We start from the raw sequence: 21,602 nt of genomic DNA, 5'->3' as shown, positions 1-21,602 counted from the left end.
GCCACCCAGGTTCCCCAGGATTTTTTTTTTAAAGTGAAAATATTTACTATAAAAGAAAGATCCTCAGAATTGGGGAGGGTAGAGGTGAAAAGGGATAACAGGGAAGAGAGGGGATGAGATTATTTCAGCAAGAAAAAGAAATTAAGCTCTCTGTTGTATCATTTCTTTGGAGAGAATTCCAGTGTCAGGTTTGGGGTTTGAGAATGACATGGCCCAGTAGATGGAGAGGGGGACTTGGTCTCTGTGTCCTATGGAATTCTGAAGGTCAGGGGATAGAGCTGGGACACTGCTGGGATCTCACATAGGTATGTCTAAAGCTGAAATTCTTGGCTGCCCCCATAAATCAGCTTCTGCTCCATTGTGTCTCCTCAATTTTTCAGCGACATGGTAATTGAACTCTACACCAAAACTGAAAGTTTTAGCCACTGTCCTTTTGTCTCTTTTCTCATCTTCCATATCCAAGCAATCTTAAGATGCCATAAAAAAATTTTCCCGATGGGGTGCCTGGGTGGCTCAGTGGGTTGAGAGTTGGACTCTTGGTTTCAGCTGAGTTCATAATCTCAAGGTTGTGAGATTGAGCCCCAAGTTAGGCTCCATGCTCAGTGAGGAGTCTACTTGGGATTCTCTCTCTCTCCCTCTGCCCCTGCCCTCCACTTGCTGTCTCTCTCTCTTTCTCAATCAAATCAAATCAAATCTTAAAAAATTTTCCCCCTACATGATCACTTCCAGTTTTTTCCGCCTTTTTGCTCAGTGCTGCCACCAACGTCTTGCTGCTCTCATTTTGTACCAGGTCTCCAGGTCTCAGACCGCAACATACCAAGCACTCCTTTTAAGTTATTATTTTTATGAGGTCAATGGTCTTTTCATCATTCTTCGGTGAATCCTCATCTGCAACTGAATGAAGTTCAGATCCTGTTGTCTACTCTACTAGAAATTGCCAAAAGCTTATCCCAATTCAGCATTTATACTTGAACCAGACTGACCTCCCACCAATACCTTTAATAGACTGGGCTTCCTCCTCACTCAGAGCCTATATTACAGCTGTTCCTCTCAACTTGGCACCTTTTCTACTCTCTAATATTTTTTCTAATTCAGTCAGTCTAGGTACTCCTCAAATTCCAACATCAGTGTGCTAGAAACTGAATCGAGTGTGTATATCTCTTCTCAACTCTGTGTCCAGTGACATCATTCCAGTAGTTTAGAATCAGCTGTGGTGGGAATATTTGCACAATAGCAACTGATGAACGGTAAAAATCAGGATTCCCTACCCAACAAGAACCAGTTTTTAAACCAGTATACCATTGCTCCCACCTCTAAATCTTTGATTGTTCACACTGTCTTGCTTTTTATATCACTTGTTTGTACACTTGGTTATTTACTAAGATAACTACTTTTATTTTAATTATTTTTAAAAAAGATTTTATTACTTATTTATTTGAGATAGAGCACGAGAGAGCATGAGCTGGGGGTGGAAAGCAGAGGGAAAAGGAGAAGCAGACTCCCTTCTGAGCAGGGAGCCTAATACCAGTCTCCATCCCAGGACCCTGGGATGACCTGAGCTGAAGTCGGTCTCTTAACCGACTGAGCCACCCAGGTACCCCCCTAAAAACAGTTCTTTATAGAGACTTTATTTTGTGTTTTAGTGCTATTCTAGATGGTCTGGTAATTAAAAGGGGGGTAGAGGGAGATATAATACCTTTCCTCAAAGATCTGATAAGCTAGCCGAGAAATGGCAGTTAGTACACATGCACCAGTCAGAAAGTGATTACGTGATAATCTCTGTGGTACTGACCGAATTTAAAAATTTAGAGGTATCAGTAAAGGCAAAAATAAAAGCAACCACTTCAAAGGAGAGAGAGTGGAAACTTGAAGGTTGTTTTTGGAGAGGGACAGTTCAGAGGATACAAATGAAGAAGAGAAAAACAATAAATGAATGTGCTGAGACAGAAAATAAACATGATCTGTTTGGAGACCTAAAATCACTGAGGCTCTGAAATCACTGAATATGGAGTTTTAATCCCATCAACTCTAAAGATTGATTGTACAATTCATAGTACTTCAAGCTCATGACTTATTTTATCTAGAAGAAGCAATTGCCTTGATGACAAGGAAAGTAATTTTTTTTTTTAATTTCAATTTTGTTAGTTAACATACAGAGCAATATTGGTTTCTGGAGTAGAAGTGATTCATCAATTACATACAACAACCAGTGCTCATCATAAGTGTCCTCTTTAATACCCATCACCCATCTATCCCATCCCCCACTCACCTCCCTCCATCAACCCTCAGTTTGCTCTGTATCATTAAGAGTTATTTATGTCTTGTTTTCCTCTCTCCTTTTTTTCCTTTCCCTCTTCTCATATGTTCATCAGTTTTCTTAAATTCCACATATGGGTAAGATCATATGGTCTTTCTCTGACTTACTTCACTTAGCATGGTACGCTCTAGCTACATCCACATTGTTGCAAATAACAAGATTTCATTCTTTTTGATGGCTGACTATTATTCCATTGTATATACATATATATGTATATACATATATACACACCACATCTTCTTTATCCATTCATCAATGGTCATGTGGGCTTTCTCCATAATTTGGCTATTGTTGATAATGCTACTGTAAATATCAGGGTGCATGTAGCCCTTCAAATCTGTATTTTTTGTATTCTCTAAGTAAATACCTAGTAATATAATTGCTGGATCATTGGTTAGTTCTATTTTAACTTTTTGAAGAACCTCCAAATTGTTCTCCAGAGTGGTAGCACCAGTTTACATTCCTGCCAATAGCGCAAGAGGTTCTCCTTTCTCTGCACCCTCACCAACACTTAGAGTTTGTTTTTTTTTTTTTAAAGATTTTATTTATTTATTTGACAGAGAGAGATCACAGTAGACAGAGAGGCAGGCAGAGAGAGAGAGGGAAGCAGGCTTCCTGCTGAGCAGAGAGCCTGATACGGGACTCGATCCCAGGACCCTGAGATCATGACCTGAGCCGAAGGCAGCGGCTCAATCCACTGAGCCACCCAGGCGCCCCAGAGTTTTTTGTGTTGTTAATTTTAGCCATTATGACAGGTATGTAGTTTTTATTTTTATTTCCCTGATGATGAGTGATGCTGAGTATCTTTTCATGTGTCTGTTAGCCATGTGGATGTCTTCTTTGGAAAAGTATCCATTCATGTCTTCTGCTCATTTCTTAACTGGATTTTTAAATTTTGGGGGTGTTGAGTTTGGTAAGTTCTTTATAGATTTTGGACACTAGCTCTTATCAGGTATGTCATTTGCAAATATCTTCTCCCATTGCATAATCTGCCTTTTGGTTTTGTTGACTGTATCCTTGGCTGTGCAGAAGCTTTTTATCTTGATGAAGTTAATTTTTGCTTTTGTTTCCCTGGCCTCTGATGACATGTCTAATAAGTTGCTATGGCCAAGGTCAAAGAGGTTGCTGCCTGTGTTTTCCTCTAGAATTTGGATTCCTTGATTTCTTTTTCTGCTGCTTTCTTATTGGTGTATAAAAATGCAACAGATTTCTGCACATTGATTTTATATCTTACAATTTTGCTGAATTCATGTATGAGTTTTAGCAATTTTTTGGTGGAGTCTTTTGAATTTTCTACATAGAGTATCATGCCATCTGCAAATACTGAAAATTTGACTTCTTCCTTGCCAATTTGGATGCTCGCTCTTTCTTTCTTTCTTTCTTTCTTTCTTTCCTTCTTTCTTTCTTTCTTTTTTTGTCTGATCGCTGAGGCTAAGACTTCCAGTACTATGTTAAGTAGTAATGGTGAGAGTGGACATCTTTGTCTTGTTCCTGACCATAGGGAAAAGGGCCTCAGTTTTTCTCCATTGAGAATAATAGTAGCTGTGAGTCTTTTATATATGGCCTTTATGATGTTGAAATATGCTCCATCTATCCCTACTTTGTTGAGAGTTTTTATTATGAAAGGATGCTCTATTTTGTGAAATGCTTTTTCTGCTTCTATTGAGAAGATCGTATGGTTTTTATCCATTTTTTAATGAATATGTGACATTGTATAGCATTGTGTATAACATTGATTGATTTGGTAATACCGAACCACCCCTGCAGCTCAGGAGTAAATCCCACTTGATTGTGGTGAATGATTCTTTTAAGGTACTGTTGAATTCCATTTGCTGGTATTTTATTGAGAATTTTATCATCCATGTTCATCAAGGATATTGGAGTGTAATTCCCTTTTAGTGGGGTCTTTGTCTGGTTTTGGAATCGAGATAATGCTAGCCTTGTTCAATGAATTTGGGAGTTATCCTGCCATTTCTATTTTTGGAACAGTTTGAGAAGAATAGGTTTTAACTCTTCTTTAAATGTCTGACAGAGTTCCCCAGGGAAGCTGTCTTACCCAGGACTTTTATTTGCTGGGGGATTTTTGATTATTGATTCAATTACTTTGCTGGTTATGGGTCTGTTCAAATTTTCTATTTCTTCCTGTTTCAATTTTGGTTGCTTATAAATTTCTAGGAATTTGTCTATTTCTTTCTGGTTGCCCAGTTTGTTGGCATATAATTTTTCGTGGTATTCTCTTATAATTGTTTGTATATCTGCGGTGTTTGTGATCTCTCCTCTGTCGTTCATGATTTTTTCTATTTGGGTCCCTTCGCTTTGCTTTTTGTTAAGTCTGGCTAGAGGTTTTTAAATTTTATTAATTCTTTTGAAGAACCAGTTCTTAGTTTCATTAATCTGTTCTACTGGTTTTCTTTGTTTCTATAGCATTTATTTCTGCTTCAATCTTTATTACTTTCCTTCTTCTGCTGGCTTTAGGCTTTATTTGCTTTTCCTTTTCTACCTCCTTAAAGTGTATGGTTAGGTTGTGTATTTGAGACTTTTCATGCTTCTTGAGGTGGGTCTTTTCATGCTTCTTGAGGTAGGCCTTTACTGCAATATACTTCTTTCTTATGACTGCCTTTCCGTAAGGTTTGAGTTGTCATACTTTCATTTTCTTTTGCTTCCATGTTTTTTTTAAAATTCTTCTTTAATTTCCTGGTTAACCCATTCATTCTTTAGTAGGGCATTCTTTAACCTCCATGTATTTGAGGTCTTTCCATATTTTTCCTGTGGTTGACTTCATTTCATAGCGTTACAGTTTGAAAACATGCACAATATGATTTTGATCTTTTTGTACTTGTTAAGGGCTGATTTATGACCCAGTATGTGATCTTTTCTGGAGAATTTTCCATGTACACTTGAGAAGAATTTGTATTTTGCTATTTCAGGATGAAATGTTCTGAGTATATCTGTTAAGTCCATTTGGTCCAATTTGTCATTTAAAACTATTGTTTCCTTGTTAATTTTCTGCTTAGATGACCTGTCCCTTGCTGTAAGTGGGGTGTTAAAATCCTCTACTATTATTGTATTATTATCAATGAGTTTCTTTATGTTTATTATTAATTGATATATATATTGGGTGCTCTCAAGTTGGGGACATAAGTATTTATAATTGATAGATCTTGATGGATGGATCTCTTAATTATGACATAATGCCCTTCTTCACTTTTTTTTTTTTTTTTAATAGTCTTTGTTTTAAAACCTAGTGTGTCTGATATAAGTATGGCTACTCTGGTTTTCTTTTGACATCCACTAGCATGCTAGATGGTTTTCCCTCCCCTCATTTCAATCTGCATATGTCTTTAGGACTAAAATTAGTCTTTTATAGGCAGCATATTGATGGGTCTTGTTTTGTTTGTTTGTTTTTTATCCTTTCTGATACTCTATGTCTTTTGATTGGCCCATTTAGTCCATTTACATTCAGAGCAATTATTGAAAGAATTATGAATTAATGTCATTGTGTGATCTGTAGAGTTGGTGTCTCTGGTGATGTTCTCTAGTCCTTTCTAGTCTGTTACTTTTGGTCCTTTTTTCTCCACTCAAAGAGTCCTCCTTAAAATTTCTTGCAGGGCTGGTTTAGTGGTCATAAACTTCTTCAGTTTTTGTATGTCTGGAAAACTCTTTACCTCTCCTTCTATTCTGAATGGCAGCCTTGCTGGATAAAGATTTCTTGACTGCATATTTTTTCCATTCAGCATGTTGAATATTTCCTCCCCCTCCTTTCTGGCCTGCGGACAGATCCACTGTGAATCTGATTTGTCTTCCCTTGTAGGCTAAGGTGTTTTTCCCCTGGCTGCTTTCAGGACTCTTTTCTTGTCTGTGTATTTTATGAATTTGATGATGATATGCCTTGGTGATGGTCAGCTTTCATTGAACTTAATGGGAGTTCTCTGTGTTTCTTGGATTTTGATGTCTGTGTCCTTCCCCAGATTAGGGAAGCTTTCAGCTATAATTTGTTCAAATTAACCTCTGTCCCTTTCTCTCTTCATCTTCTGGGACTCCTATGATACAAATGTTATTACATTTTAATAAGTAGTTGAGTTCCCGAAGTCTACCTTCGTGGTCCATTACCTTTCTTAAGGAAAGTCAAATTAAATGCAGTATTCACATTTCTATTTTGTCATGCTCATGGGCACCCAGCCACTCACAGCATCAATTTTCCTCTCTTTGCTCCTCGATCTTTTGATGGTGTCTAGCAAATGAAAGCACTGAAGCCTTTGACTGGGAAGCTGTGATACAGGCTTGAGAACTATTATTTTTGAATCTTGGGGGTAGGGTGCTGGGGCACACTCAGTTTGTTACCTTGAAGTCCATGATCCCACACTGGGGAGACCGTCATTGTCTCTGTAGTGTCTTTAGTCATTTCCCACGTGATTCAGCAAATGCCTGACTGCTCTTTTGCTCTTCTATTTGTCTTGTTTTGTTCCTAGATAGGATTCCCAATTTCACAATCCAATTTGGTTAAATGTAGTAAGTGTTTCTCTTTCTGGCCTATGCAGTTCTTTCTTTGCTTCTGGCACATTGTTGGATATATAAATGTCCTGATCTAATATATATTGACAGGCTTTTGTACAAGGGTTCTTCTCTGGAGCCACCATTGGAACATAGAGTTTGCTTTCTTGTCTAGATACTACCCAAATGACTTGCTTATGCAGAAGCTTCTTGCTTCTTTCCCTCCTGAACTTCCTGCCTGCAATCTTTTCAAATCAGTGGGTTGCCTTTCTTATTAGCACTGTGAGAAACTGAGAGGTGAGTACAGTAATAATCTTCTGCCCTTCTCATTCATGAGCATTTCTCTTTCTTTTCTGTGCATTTTAATTCCTTTAGTAACCCAGCTGTAAGCATAGCTAGTACTCTTTCCTAGGTGTCTGTGTTTATTCTTTCATCTTTTCCTTGGATGATAACTGCTTATCAAACTCTTCCTGGATTTTCTCTTAAGCTCTCATTACTAAATCTGTCTCTATAATAAATCTGAGTTGATATCTTCTTAATGAAATTTCATCATAAGTGATAAGTCCATTCAATTCAACACTCCCTTAAGATTCTTCAGGGGTCTTAAGAAGAGGTTTCCCCTATATGGTAGCTGTAGCAGATTCTTTTTGTTCCAAATGGGGCTCTCCAGTTCTAAGCTCATTAAAGCTAGATGTTGGGATGCATTCCCTTAGATATGAAGCCTGAATCATCCCTGAAAGACTCATGGCAAAATAGGCTGTTGCTGGCTTACTCACCCCTCAAGAATTCTTCCCTAGACAACCATTTGCAAAATCTCTGAGAAATTGATTATAGGAGAGTTCCAACTTTGGAAAGACCCTTGATCTCCATTTCTCTGTGTCACAGAGACAAATACAAAGGGACATACAGGAATTGGCAGAAAAGGGAAAAAGGGTATGTGGACAACCAATTTTGTTGTCCTCAGCAACCAATTAAATGATTTCTGAAAACTATTTAGAGATCATGCTGGGTAATGATACTAGAATTCTTCTTCCTCAGGTATAGTCTAGTAGTGAGTTGGTTTTGCTGAAGTTTATGCTGAACTTCACCCTTTATTGCCTTCTTTTCTTATATTTAAGATATAATAAAAATGTGTGTTGTCTCTACCCTCATTGTTTCTAAACCAACATGAAAAGAGGGGCCTCTTGATGACTTGATACAGAGGGGCCTCTTGATGACTATGAATATATATTTGTATGGGTAGGGTGTAGGTATAGTTGATGGTGCAAAGAGGGGTGCTCATGTTTTTAAGATGTACCTGAGGTTTATTGTAATTGGGTGTAGTAAGACACATAGATGTGCAAATGGCTTTCATGACAGGGAAGTTTCTTTACTCACCATTTCTCGAAACATGAAGCATGGCGTTCCATGATGGGCCACATGGGGAAACAGCAGGACTGGGCACAGGCAGAGGGAGCAGAAGGCAATGTGGGCAAGAACCATTCCTCCAAAAGTCTGGTTCCTTTTATTGAAGGAAGGTATTTAGAAACTAAAATCTGAGAGCTAGATATTCTTTTTCTTTCTTGAATTGTCTTGCATCAACTTACATGTCTTAGATTTCTAGAAGACTGATAGGGAATAATTGAGGTAGGGTAAGCAGGTTTAAGATTGCCTAGTTTGAATAATTTTGGTGGACACTGGGAAATAGGGGCTGTCTCTAGTTGTCTGGTTCCTGGCCCCAGGGTAGAATGATAATTGCCCTGAATATAAGAGCTAGCTAGATAAAGAAGGTAGTTGTGGGGGCGCCTGGGTGGCTCAGCGGGTTAAAGCCTCTTCCTTAGGCTCAGGTTGTGGTATCAGGTCTTGGTATCAGGTCTTGGGATCAAGCCCCATGTCTGGCTCTCTGCTCAGCGGGAAGCCTGCTTCCTCCTCTCTCTCTGCTTGCGATGTGGAACAATTATAGAAGCATAATGTTGATAAAAAGAAGTCAGTCATAAAATAATACGTACATTGTGATCAAAACAGAAAAAGTCGAGTATACTTGTAGAGATAAATATATTGGTGGTAATGGTACAAAGAAAATGAAGAGATATTACAGTAAAAGCCATGATAGTTATCCCAAATGGGGAGGGAAGGATACTAAAGAAGAAACTCATGGGGGATATCTATAGGGTTGTGAGAACTTACTCTGTGTTTGACCCAAGTAGTAGGTACACAGGTGTTTGCTTTTCATTTATTGTACTGCATATTTGTGATTAATATACTTCTTATTTGTATGGTATTTCACAGTCAGCGTGGTTAGAATCACTTTAGAAATAATTCCTTCATCTGTTATTCTTTGGATGATATAACCCAGTGTATCCATTCACTGTAAAGAATGTAAACAGAGAAAAAAAGTGAACTTTATATTAAAGATTAATTAAGCCTTTATAGTCAATAACCAAGTTTTTACTGCTTTGTTGAATAAGGTTCCTTGAAAAAGTTACTTTTATAAATCTGCCAGACTATTAAAATAGGAATCAAAGTTTGTTTTGAGATTGATTCTTATGTGGTTCACTTTTGAGAATCAGAACTATGAACACATACATAAGGAATACATTTCTTTGAAGTCCTATATGGAAGGTGATAGGGTGGTATTACTATTTTCAAGAATATACCATTAACAAAATAGGTACTTAGAATTATTGATGCTATATCTATGTGTTATGCTTTGAAAGAACCTAAAGTTTATGGTCATTTGATAAAATATATGTAGTGACTAAGAAAAATTTGAGTTTTTTATTCCTTTATGTTCATTTCTATGTATGAAATATTAATCTTTCTTTGATCTGCCAATGTATGCATGTCTAAGGCATGCTCTTTGCTGATCAAAGTATTCCTATTTATTAAAAGAAAATACAGAAAATGTGCTGTTCCCAATCTTAGATATTTTTAAGGATTTTATTTATATATTTATTATACATAGACCCCTCCCAGGGGAGGGTCAGAAAGAATCTTAAGCAGATTCTCTGCTGAGCAGGGAGCCTGACACAGAGCCTGATCCCAGGACACTGAGATCATGATTTGAACCAAAATCAAGAGTCAGACACTCAAACAACTGAGCCATGCAGGCACCCCTTAGATATTTTTAAAGGAAAAAAACCCAAAAAACTTCTAAGGCTTTCCTGATTTGTCAATAAGGTTTAAAAAAGAATAATAGAAGTAATAATTATGAGACTGATTAGCTGTATAGTATATTGAGCAGCTGAAACATTAGAACTTTCTTCATATTTTAAACAGTTTGAAATTCTTTCATATTATGGCTGTCGGCAATTATACCACAGTTTCAGAAGTTAGTTGTAAAAGATGCTCTAGGGATGAGGAAATGAATGCAAGCAAAAGAAGGGACTAAGATGAGGCCAAGGAATTAACAGTAAGATTCAACACCAAGAAGTCAAGATTCAAACCCAAGTTTGGAACTATTTTTTCAACTGAATCACAAGCCCCCAGTCCCAAATCAAGGCCATCAATACTTGAGGAAATTCTTCTACAACCCCTGTTCCCTTCTTCCTCAAGCCCCATTTTGTCTCCTTACGCTTTTCCACTCAAGTTGAATTCACAACTCTCTAATTTTAGGCTCAATCCCTTTTCCTAGATAGGATGCATATGAAGAAGAAGAAAGAATGAAAGATTTCTGCAGCCCTGTGGTTTGATTTTTCATTAGCATAAATATAAGCAACCGGGACAACAGAGGACTCAGCAGCAGATGGCTGATAAGATCCCCTCTTGTTCAGTATATTCAGAAATGGAATTAATTTTTAATACCACATATTAGCAATCTTCTAATACATAGGTAATCTCCTTGCAGTCTCTTACAGTAAGCACAGATGCTGCTGATGGAATAAACGGAAGTCAGCCTCATCTAATAGAAAGTGTTTTTCCACTTTTCCCTGGGATAGCCATTTTAGTCTGAATTTTACTGGCAATATACTTAGGAGAAACTCAATAACTATTAGCTCTATTAGGGTATGACTGAGTGAACGGATCATGGCATAGTAGGGAAAGCACTGGACTGGAAGTCAGAGAAATTAAAATCAGGTTTTTTACTTTTTTGGGAATAAGTGGTGGAGTAAAAATAAATCATTGGCTGTTTTGGTTTCAGTTTATTCATTTGTGTAAACAAGCAAATAAATGAATCTGATGATTTCTAAAATACTATTAGCTAGCTCTGTGTTTCTCAGTTACTTGGATGGTAAATATCACTCATTATCTTCAACTACTTAAGTAAAAAGGGAGTAACTGTTTTTAATTTAATGACTTAGAGTATATTCTTCAATCTGCAAAGGCCAGTAACCTGACATTTTTACTCCACAGAATAAAATAGGTACAATTTATAGAACCCTTAGAATGTTTCTGGTACTGTATTAATTACTTTACAAATGCTATCTCACTTAACCCTTTATGAATTTGTTATTATTATCATAATTTTTTAGATGATGGAACTTAGACTTTGGGAATTTGAGTAACTTGACCAAGGCCCAGAAGCTGCTGCTGATTGGTAAGACATGACATCAACTCATTTCTGTATTATTTCAGAGTCTGTGCTCATAGTCACTATACCTGAATGGAACATGATAATACAGGATCATCAAGGGGAATCACTGGGTTAAGATAGGAGGGTGTAAATTGTTTTATTTCAAATGTAATATGTAGTTATATTCTTGATATACAAAATTAAAACAGCTTATAGCAAATGTGAAATCTCCTCCTTACCTAACCTTTTATTCCCACTCTCCTCCCCAACAACATAATTGCTCTCTGTAGCAATTGTAGTGTAGTGTAGAGAGATGCTATTTTAGTGACCAAAAGGATGCACCTAAAGTGGGGATGGGCTCTGAGGTAATGTAATGTTCAGGTTCTTGATCTGGGTATCTAGTTACCCAGGTATGTTCATTTTGTGAAAATATATCAGGCCTTTATGACTTGTATACTTTTCTGTATGCATGTAATATTTCAGTTAAAAGCATGTCTGAGCTTCTTTCTCAGTGAGCAAGGGACGCGGGTGGCACCCCCCTCGTTGGCCAGGTCCTCTTCAGGGACCCAGAGGTGATCCTTCTGGAGAAGAATTCCTCCATGCCTTCATCCGTGTGGGCACTGAGCCCATTCTGATGCATGTAATATTTCAGTTAAAGCATGTCAAGGAAAATACCATGCTACTGAACTACTAGTTGTCCCAGAGCCTCCCTTTTGGGAAATTATGGAAAAACAAACAAACAAAAAAACCTTGTAAAAACTGAGTGGCAAAAAACAACTTTCTCTGTTGCTTAACGATTAATGATGCTACATTGTAATTTCTGGAATCCGCTTTGGTTATACCATTTGCTGGGAGCCTCCTATGTAATTGGCTTGCTCTACTTGATGTATTGGTCCATGTGAAGCTGCCCACATTCTTAGAAGAATGCCTAACTCAGATTGCGCTTAATTTTTACTCCCAGTTGAGCTCAAACCTCGAATTTTCACAGTTGGTTTTCTAAGGGGGAATAGCTCTTCCCTATTCATCTGGTTTCCATGAGAAAGAAGTCTTAACCATCTCCATGAAATTCCAGTTAGTCACTTTTGGAATGTGGAGCCTAGCATCTTCCACTTCTGTGTCTCTTCGGAGGCTGACATTCCTATGGAGAGCACCTGTTCAGAGTTGCTCTTGGACATGGAAATACTTAAAGTTTTTGCTCACCAACATCCATTCTTCTTCTCTGGGCTACAATTCCTGGTGGGACCATTTTATTAGTTCTGACTGCTGAGTTGAGATCAAGAGTGGTAGGATTCACTTTGGGAGCAGATTATGTGACTGCCCAAAAGAGAAACTTTCAGAGTCCCAACTCATCTTTCTGCAGTGGCAACCAGCAGAGTTTGAGATGGTGGTTGCTCCGTCAGTCTGGGTCCCAGAGACAGAATGGAATAGAGAGCAGAGTCTCAGCTGCCCTACAACAGACATGGTAAATGATGAGCAAGAAATATGCTTTTGCAGCTTTAAGCCATTGGGAATCGTTTGATACTGCAGCATAACCCAGGCCCTTCTAAACTATAGCCAGGACTTAAACTTGATAACTGAGGTTCTTCCCGCAGGCCTGAGGAAAGTCATTCAGTACTAGTAGCCTGTATCTGGGTGGGTAAACCTAAGTCTCAGATTTAGCCTTTAGAAATTCCCTTTACTTAAAGGATATATTCTTCAATACCAATGTAATATGTGATAAAGATTTTTAAGTCTCATTTATCTTGTTCTTTTGCATAAGCAGTTGGTTTAAAACTTGTATAGGGAAGAGGAACATTATTTGCAGGACCTCCTTCTTTACAATTCCATCAGGTTAGGGAAGGGGGCCAAGTGACCTAGAAAGAAACTGAAGAGGGAAGTAAGGGTGAGATTATGTGTAGTACAATGGGTAATGGTTTTTTCTTTAATGTGAAGTCCAATAGGAAGTCACAGAAGGTTTTAAGCAGAAATGTGACAAGATAGGATTTGCAATTTTCAAGGAACAGCCTGATTGGCATGTAGAGAATGCATTAGAGGGGTTTAGTGACACGTATAGGAAGACCAGGTAAGAGGACATTGCAGAAACTCCTAACTAAAAATTATGGTGCTCAGGACCCCTGGGTGGCTCAGTTGGTTGGACTACTGCCTTTGGCTCAGGTCATGATCCCGGAGTCCCGGGATCGAGTCCCGCTTCGGGCTCCCAGCTCCACGGGGAGTCTGCTTCTCTCTCTGACTTTCTCCTTGCTCATTCTCTCTCTCATTGTCTCTCTCTCAAATAAATAAATAAAATCTTTAAAAAAAAATAATGGTGCTCAAATGAAAGAAATTATGTGATGGTTAAAATAATGAAACACACATTTCCTTTCCTCTTATGGTCTGGCTGACTTGGGAATACATTTTAGAATATTTAGAGGAATGGAAATATGGCATAGCCTTCAGGCAAATCTCCATGAAGAGTTTAGTAGTAGTATTCTTTCTGTCTTGCTATCTTTCTGTCTCTCTGTATCTCCTGTCTCTCTCCCTCTCCCCCCTCTCTCTCAGTTCCCCTTATATACATAAACACACACTCACACACTTTTGCATAAGAAATAAGAGAGGTTTGGATTATATTTCCTGGCAATAATTTTCAGTGCACAAATTCTGTATCTACTTCAAAGTTAACTGTTATCTCCTCTGACATTTATGCATTAATGAGGACCACATCACCTCTATTCTTCTGAGTGTCTGGGCTCACCCTATGCCATTTCGGCCCAAATCCCTCTTGGTAACAAGTTATGTCTGTACAGAATCCTGCTGCATTGCAAGATACCCTAACCTTCCCTATATACAAGGAACTCCTATACCATAAGGATTCCCCATCACAAGAAGCCTGTGACTACAGAAAAAGAAAAACAAATAAACAAACAAACAAGCACAGTTTTAAGAAAAGGAGACCCCTAACCATGGAGGAAGCCAGCTTTCATAAAGGGATCACTGACTGCTTATTCAAGCTGAGCATTAGGTCTATAAAATGCCAACTAAAAGGGAACAAAAGGCTTGTGGAGGTGAGGTACTGCTGGGTGCCCCTCCCATTTCTACTCGCTGCATAAAGATTAGCAGGAAAGGGAGAATCTTTCCTTCCAACAGCACATATATCTGATTCAAAGGCCACATGATCTTCGAAGGATATGTGCCTGATGAGATTTTGTGCAAAAGGCCAAGATTTCCCTAGCAAGGCAATTTGAGTTTACTCCAGCACTCAGATGGGCAATTGATGCCCTGAAGTTCTACATCATAGAGCATAGGCACAGTGATTTTCAACTAGAAAGATTTCAAAGGGTAGTTAACAGATCTTCCATTGGGGTAATTAATTCTCAATAAGATATTCCTAAAACATTTACTTTGAGCCATGTAAATTCCTGGGGATTTCTAGTATTAACTCAATATAAAGTTAGGAAAAGTTCAAATAACCTCACCTGATACTACAATCTGAGTTCATAAAGGGTGAATTTGGTTTGGGGATAGCTTTTTAAATAATAATAAAATAGGGGTGATGGGGTGGCTTAGTGGGTTAAGCCTCTGCCCTCAGCTCAGGTCATAATCTCAGAGTCCTAGGATCGAGCCCCACATCAGGCTCTCTGCTCAGCGGGGAGCCTGCTTCACCCTCTCTCTCTGCCTGTCTTTCTGCCCACTTGTGATCTCTGTCTTCAAATAAATAAATACAATCTTAAAAAAAATAATAATAATAGAATAGTGGAAACCATTGTATGTTGAAGCTGCTCCTACTAGAAAAGAGAGAAGGTAGGGGGCGGGGAATACCCAGTGCATCTATATAATTATTTTCTTCTCTAAAACAAGGATTTGGTTCACTCAGAAGCATTACTAAATTATTAAATTTCACATTAAAATGAAGGGAGTGTAAACTCATCCCTGCTTTGCCTCTTCACAATTATCTGTTGACCAATAGATGGTGCTCTGATCTAGATTCTGGTGGAGATTTAATGATGAGCAGATTACAAACTGTCGATCTTAATTGAATTAAAGGGAGTTTGCCAAACTCATTCATTCATTCATTTTACCAGTAATTATTAAGCACCCACCATGTGCTAGGACTGTATTAGGGTTCTTTGAACAGGGTAAAGATCGCTATAAAGGAAATAAAAGCTTCACCGTATTTCTTCTCAAGGTGATAATATTTCAGTTTATATTGCTGTGTAACAAATTCCTCCAAAGCTTTATGGCTTACAACACAACAGTTTATTACGTCTCACCAATTGTTCTGTTGGCTGCTGATTTCTTCAGGGCTCGCTCTCTCAGAGTTGCATTCAGCCTACGCTAGAAGGTCTGAGACAGTGTAATTCACATGTCAGGCAGTTGGTACTGGCTGTCCTCCGGGGCACCTATGTCTGCCTCCCCATAGACCAGACCAGCTTTCTTATTGCATGGAAGCCTCAGAGCAGGGCTCCAAGTGGTGAAACCAGAGCCATAAAGCCTATTAAGACTACATAGTCTTGTATGTTGCATCATGTCACCTTTGCAACCTTCTATTGGTCAAAGTGAGTCCAAGACCAGCCTAGATTCAAGAGGTAGAGGAATAGACTCTAACTCTTGATAGAAGAATGACAAATGACCCTACAAAGGTACATGCTTCCTTGGATGGGAGGACTTTGTGGTCATATTTTTTTGATCTACCAAAAAACCCAACTAGATAAATAAATAATAGTAGAACAGAAATGCTTAGATCCCATAGTCTCCTTGTAGAAACATGGCTGGAGAAGCCTGGGGACTTGCAGTTTTTAAAAAGGAAAGTGGTATGTCTTGAAGACAAACTGTTTCGGGCTAATGAGGCCATTGCTTCTGTGGAGAATAAAGGGTTATATGGATGTGGATTGTATATGGCACACACTGTGAGGATGTCTTTATTATTCTTTTTTTCCATTATTCCTAGATACGTAGTTTTCTTCAGCAGCTGGCTAACCTTAAGAGAGTGTGTTAACACCTAATTGGTACTTCTCCAGCAGGTAGGACAGAGATAATGAAACGAGATAGAACAGTGGAGTGGAGATACGCTGGTGAGGCAATGTGATGTAGTTTGGTATTTGATGACATTGTATGTGATCAGATAATTAACCTTTCAACAACAATGTTCAATAAGCACACAAATATATTTAAGAAGTTGGAGCTTTTTGGGGGGGTCAGTAATCATTTCACTTATTAAATCTCTACCGCGTGTCAAGATTTTGGGACGCCTGGGCAGCTCAATTGGTTAAACCAGTGCCTTCTGCTCAAGTCATGATCCTAGGGTCCTGGCATCGAGTCCCACACGGGGCTCCTTGCTCAGCGGGGAACCTGCTTCTCTCTCTGCCTCTGTCTGCCTCTCTGCCTGCTTGTGTTCTCTCTCTCTCTGACAAATAAATAAATAAAATATTAAAAAAAAAGATTTTTATATATGTTATCTTTATATGTTTTAACAATCATGAAAATTGTCAGTTTCTTTATTACACATGAGAAAATTGAGGCCTAGGGAAGACAGGTGCATTTCTCGTAGCCAAATACTAAGCACAGAACAGACTTCAGGCTTTCAGGTACCTACTCATTATGCATCCTCCCGCTATCTTTGTGCAATGGAACCTCAGTTTTGCTGGAGGTTGCAATGTGCCCAGCCCAAACTACATTTCACAAGCTTCTTTGCATAGCCGATGGAAACTGGCTGATGAAGGGTAGCTGGAAGTTGTTTTGTAGGGCTTTTGAGAAAGAGCCTTAAAAAGGAGGCTGATTTGGTTGATATGCATATTTCTGCCATTATTCCTTCCTGCTGCTTAGAACAGGACATAACGCCTAGAGGCCCGGCATCCATAATACAAACATAAACACAAGCACCTCACCAGACTACTAGGATGGTAGAGCAGAGACCTGGAAGAAGCCTGGGCCCCTGAAGAAATTATAGATCTGCTTTATCAGCTCTTACATGAGATGAAAATAAAACTCCCATCTTGCTTAAGCCAGGGTTATTTCCTACACAGGCAGCTATACTCAATCCTAACAGTTAAAGATCGCAAAACACACAGCCCCCGTTGCTTTATCTCAATTCTTTATTTAAAAATAAAATTTAGAAAATCAGTGTCATGAAAGTAATAAAATAATAATGCAGATGCAAGAATCTCCACAATCACAAACCTCTACTTCTGCAGAAGATCAGGAAGTACCTTATTTATGTTGAGCTCAGCCCTTGCAAACTGTATTTTCAAGGCTTGCTTCCTTGTTCTCCAATTTTAGTGACTCTGGCTTCTGAAGGAACCTGATCCTGCCTCTGTGTCTGAGAGTGAGAGTCCCTTGCCTTTGTTTGGAGTCTGTGGCGCTCTGACTTCTGTAGTGATCTGACCTTTGTATCCCACATCTCGAAGCAGGCATCTTCAAATTTCAGCTGCATGAGAATCACAGGACATATTGGTAAAAAAAAAAAAAAAAAATCAGATTATATTTTCAGATCTACCGTAGAGGATTTTGAATCAGTTGTTCTGTGGCAGGGCCCAGGAATTTGTAGTTTTAGCCAATACTCCCCAAAGTTCTTAGGTATGTGATTCACAATTTCCCTTTGGAGAAACCCCGCTGAACCTTCATCCTAACCAGTGCCTCACACTGTTATCGGATCCAGACTTGCAATTTTTGGTGTGGAGGTGGATGGGAGTGTACTTTTTGGTGTCTTTAATAGAGATGGACTGAAGATACATATATAGGAAAACAAAAAACAAAAAAACAAAGCCTGGGTTAAACAAGATAGGGTTTGTATTTTCCACTCACATAAGTCCTGCTATGGTATAAATATCAAAGGTGATTCTTAAAATTTAGTAAGCCAGGTCAGGGTAATATGGCTTTTTTTTTTTTTTTTTTACTTATAGGAATTTTCTCGTATGTTTTAAATCTGTACTAATTGCCATGGCTGGCACAAATTGTACCAGATGGATAGGTAAGTCTCCTACTTTTGCAGAGTTCCAAGTTGCCTTTCCTATTCTTAATTATCAAAGATTAATTTTATTTTGCAGAACATTCACAGAGAATTACCAATACCTTTCCTCAAAGGACATACTTCAAACTTTAAAAGATCAAAATTTTAATAAAAGTTTGAAATTATTGCCAATGTTTTTACAGAAGCAACCAAATGATTTCAACTAATGGGGCATATGAAAGGCAACCATTGTAAAAAGGTAAAACCTAGGCCACCCCTGGAAAGAAAATACATTTCTCTCTCCATAGTGGACACATAGGCCCTCTTCTGCTTTCAGGGATGGTTTCCTGAAAAGTTCAATGGCATAGAATGTGAAAAATGAAAGCAATCAACCTCTATGTTTTAAGGAAGAGCTAGACACTTTACAAAACCCGCAATTTTACCTGACTACTTAATCATATATAACTGGTATCTCATCCATGCCCTTATGCTCTTTAATTTACTCTTTTTTTTCATCCAGGCTTAAATTAAATTAGTTTCTATTGGAGCACCTGGGTGGCTCAGTCAGTTAAGTATCTGCCTTTGGCTCAGGTCATGATCTTGGAGTCCTGGGATGGAATCCCACGTGGGGCTTCTTGCTCAGTGGGGAGTTTGCTTCTCCCTCTGCCCCACCCCCTTGCTTGCACAAGCTCTCTTTGTCTCTGTCTCTGTCTCTCTCTCAAATATATAAATAAATAAAATCTTTTTAAAAAATTGTTTCTTTTGTAATCCTACCACTGCTACTGCTGCTGTTACTACTTCTACTACATCTCCCAACTTTTCCTGCCATTCCTGAAATATGCCTGCGCGGTCAGGTCAGTACCGTAGGTATGCTGTGAGTGTCATCTGTTTAATAGCACATCTCTCTGCTCCCATGGAGACTGACTGAAATCTAGGCCTGATGCGGGAACTGTCTTGAAATTTCTGTTGTCTGTCGTTCTGTGGATTTCCTTTATTTTTCTCTCAGGTTGGGTCCTATCTCCTTAGCTCTCCATTGATTTCTTTTCTCATTTCATTCCTTGTTTTGGTGGAACACGATTTCCCACAGCGTCCTGAAAGAAGTTTTCATGACAGGTAAGCTTTTTGAGGCTTTGCCTGTGTGTCACTGTCTTTATCATGCCATCGCTCTCAGTTGCTGGACTGACTGGGTGTAGAATTCGAAACTGAGTGTTTCTTTGTAACTCATGGCTCCCCTTTCTTCCAGTTTCCATTGTAGTATTGAGAAGTCCAATGCCACTCTAATTTTTGATCATTGTGTGAACTATGCCTTTTTTTGCTCTTTAAACATTTCAGATCTTTTTGTTGTCCTCGGTGATCTGAAACGTCTTGGCATGAGTCTATTTTATCTCTTATGTCAGTCCTTTGATGACATTTTTCCATCTGTTGATTCATTTTTTTTGACAGTTCGGTGAATTTGTCCTGAATTGTTTATTTGATTATTATACCCCCGCCCCGCTGACCTTTCTCCTGTCTTTTCCTTTCTGGAATACCTTTTGCGACTTCTCCTTCTCCTTCTTCTTCTTCTTCTTGTTTCTGTCCCTATCCCCTTTTGCTCTACTTTCTGCCAGGTTTTCTCAAAGTTTTTTCCGTGTTTTCTCAATTGTATCTTTCAACTCTTACATCCTATATGTGATAACTACTGTTACACTTTTACTTTCCAAGAGCTACTTTTGTTGTTGTTTTCTGAATGGTTTCTTTTCTCTCCCTGCCCCCAGTAGTGTGGCACAGGCAGTCAGCTACCAAATATAGATTTGTATTTGTTCCCTAAAATAAAGTTGCTGATGGAAAGTGACTGCTCAGTCAAGGACTGCATTTCTGATTTCCGTTGCATCATGCTATTGGAAAGTGAACAAGAAATAGCATATATTCTTCTAAGACAAAGAATTAGAAACTAAGTATCTTTCCTTTGCCATTTCTTTCATCATTTATCATATGAATAAATAGAACTCTAAGGACAAAAGGGATAGAAAAGTCATAGGTGGGGAGGGAGCCAGGAACCTGGAGTAATTATGTGGAACAGAGCCCCCCACACTATCCTATTACTAACTGGACTTTATATAGGTCAGAAATAAATATCTATGATGTTAAGCTACTGAGATATCAATGTGTTGTCTCTATTATAGCAGTTAGTATTACCTTAATTAAGATATCATTCTTTTGTTGACTGGTTGATGTAATAATTTTTTTCCCTCTGAGAAAATTAATACTATTTTAAATATCATTATTCTTTCTCCAGTGTAGTCTTGTTTTTCCTCAGGTTGCTTTTATGGGTGTTTGGTTTGACCACTTTCTGTCATTTTGATCCTTGCCTCAAATATCTTTATTGGCCATTCATATTTAATAAGAGGGCAACAAAAAAATCCTCTTTGAAAACTGTATGCCTGTGTGGGATTACATGGATTACATGGACTGTAGGCTTCAGAGTAAAGTAATTTGACTAGAATGTTTCTTTGGGAAATCCTTCAGAAGAGCATTTTCAAGGCTTTCTCTTGGACTTGCATGATTTCCCAGAAGAGGTGCTTTTGACCTCCTGCCTGGATGTATACAGTCTTCACACCTGGCATTCTGAAAGCTAGGTTTAGGGGGTGATTGTGGGACAGGGGAATGCTGTCTGGGAGCTTGCATTTAACTCCCCATTTTTTATTATGGCCCCTTTTCCTGCAACTCTGCCTGGTAGCCCTTTAGTAGAGACAACCTCAGTTTCACGCTCTGCAGAGTAACTTTGAGTTGCCAGAGAGACTGAGGAATGGCTGTCTAGCTTCACAAGTTTGGTGAGGGTCCAAGAGGTCTATATGTTTCCCAGAAATGACTTGCAGAACCAAACGATTCTGCAGTTTTTATCATCACTTTTACCCCTGGGTCTTCCAGAGGTACTTGGGTCTTTGGGGGATTCTGTCTCATATATTGGGTTGTTTTTCAGCTTTTCCTACTGCTGGCTTAGAATTCAACTCTCTCAGATTTGCCAAGTAATTTACCACTCATCCAGTTGCTCTCTAGCTTCCAAAACTGTGTGGTCTTTGTCTCCTTTCCAAAACTCTTTGCCCATGCATCTTTAGGCCTTTATTTAAAAAAAAAAAAAATACAGCTCATTGGGCTTTTAGAAGACAGCAGGGCTCTGTAAATGCATCAGTTCACCATGTTTATCTGAAAACTTAAAAACAATTTAAATTAAAACCAACTCAATTTCATAATTTCCAAAATAGCAGGACGTCTAGAACCTTTCTTTCCCTCTCTTCTGAATTGCCCCATGACTCCAGAAGGTTACTTAAAGGGGAAGATCTTGCTTATAAATGCTTCACCAAGAGGAAACTAGAAAATTAGCTGGATTCACTAGTGGGACT

This window comes from Mustela lutreola, chromosome 2 (genome assembly GCF_030435805.1).
Source record: "Mustela lutreola isolate mMusLut2 chromosome 2, mMusLut2.pri, whole genome shotgun sequence".
In the NCBI taxonomy this organism is placed as follows: Eukaryota; Metazoa; Chordata; class Mammalia; order Carnivora; family Mustelidae; genus Mustela; species Mustela lutreola.
This window is presented reverse-complemented; position numbering follows the sequence as displayed.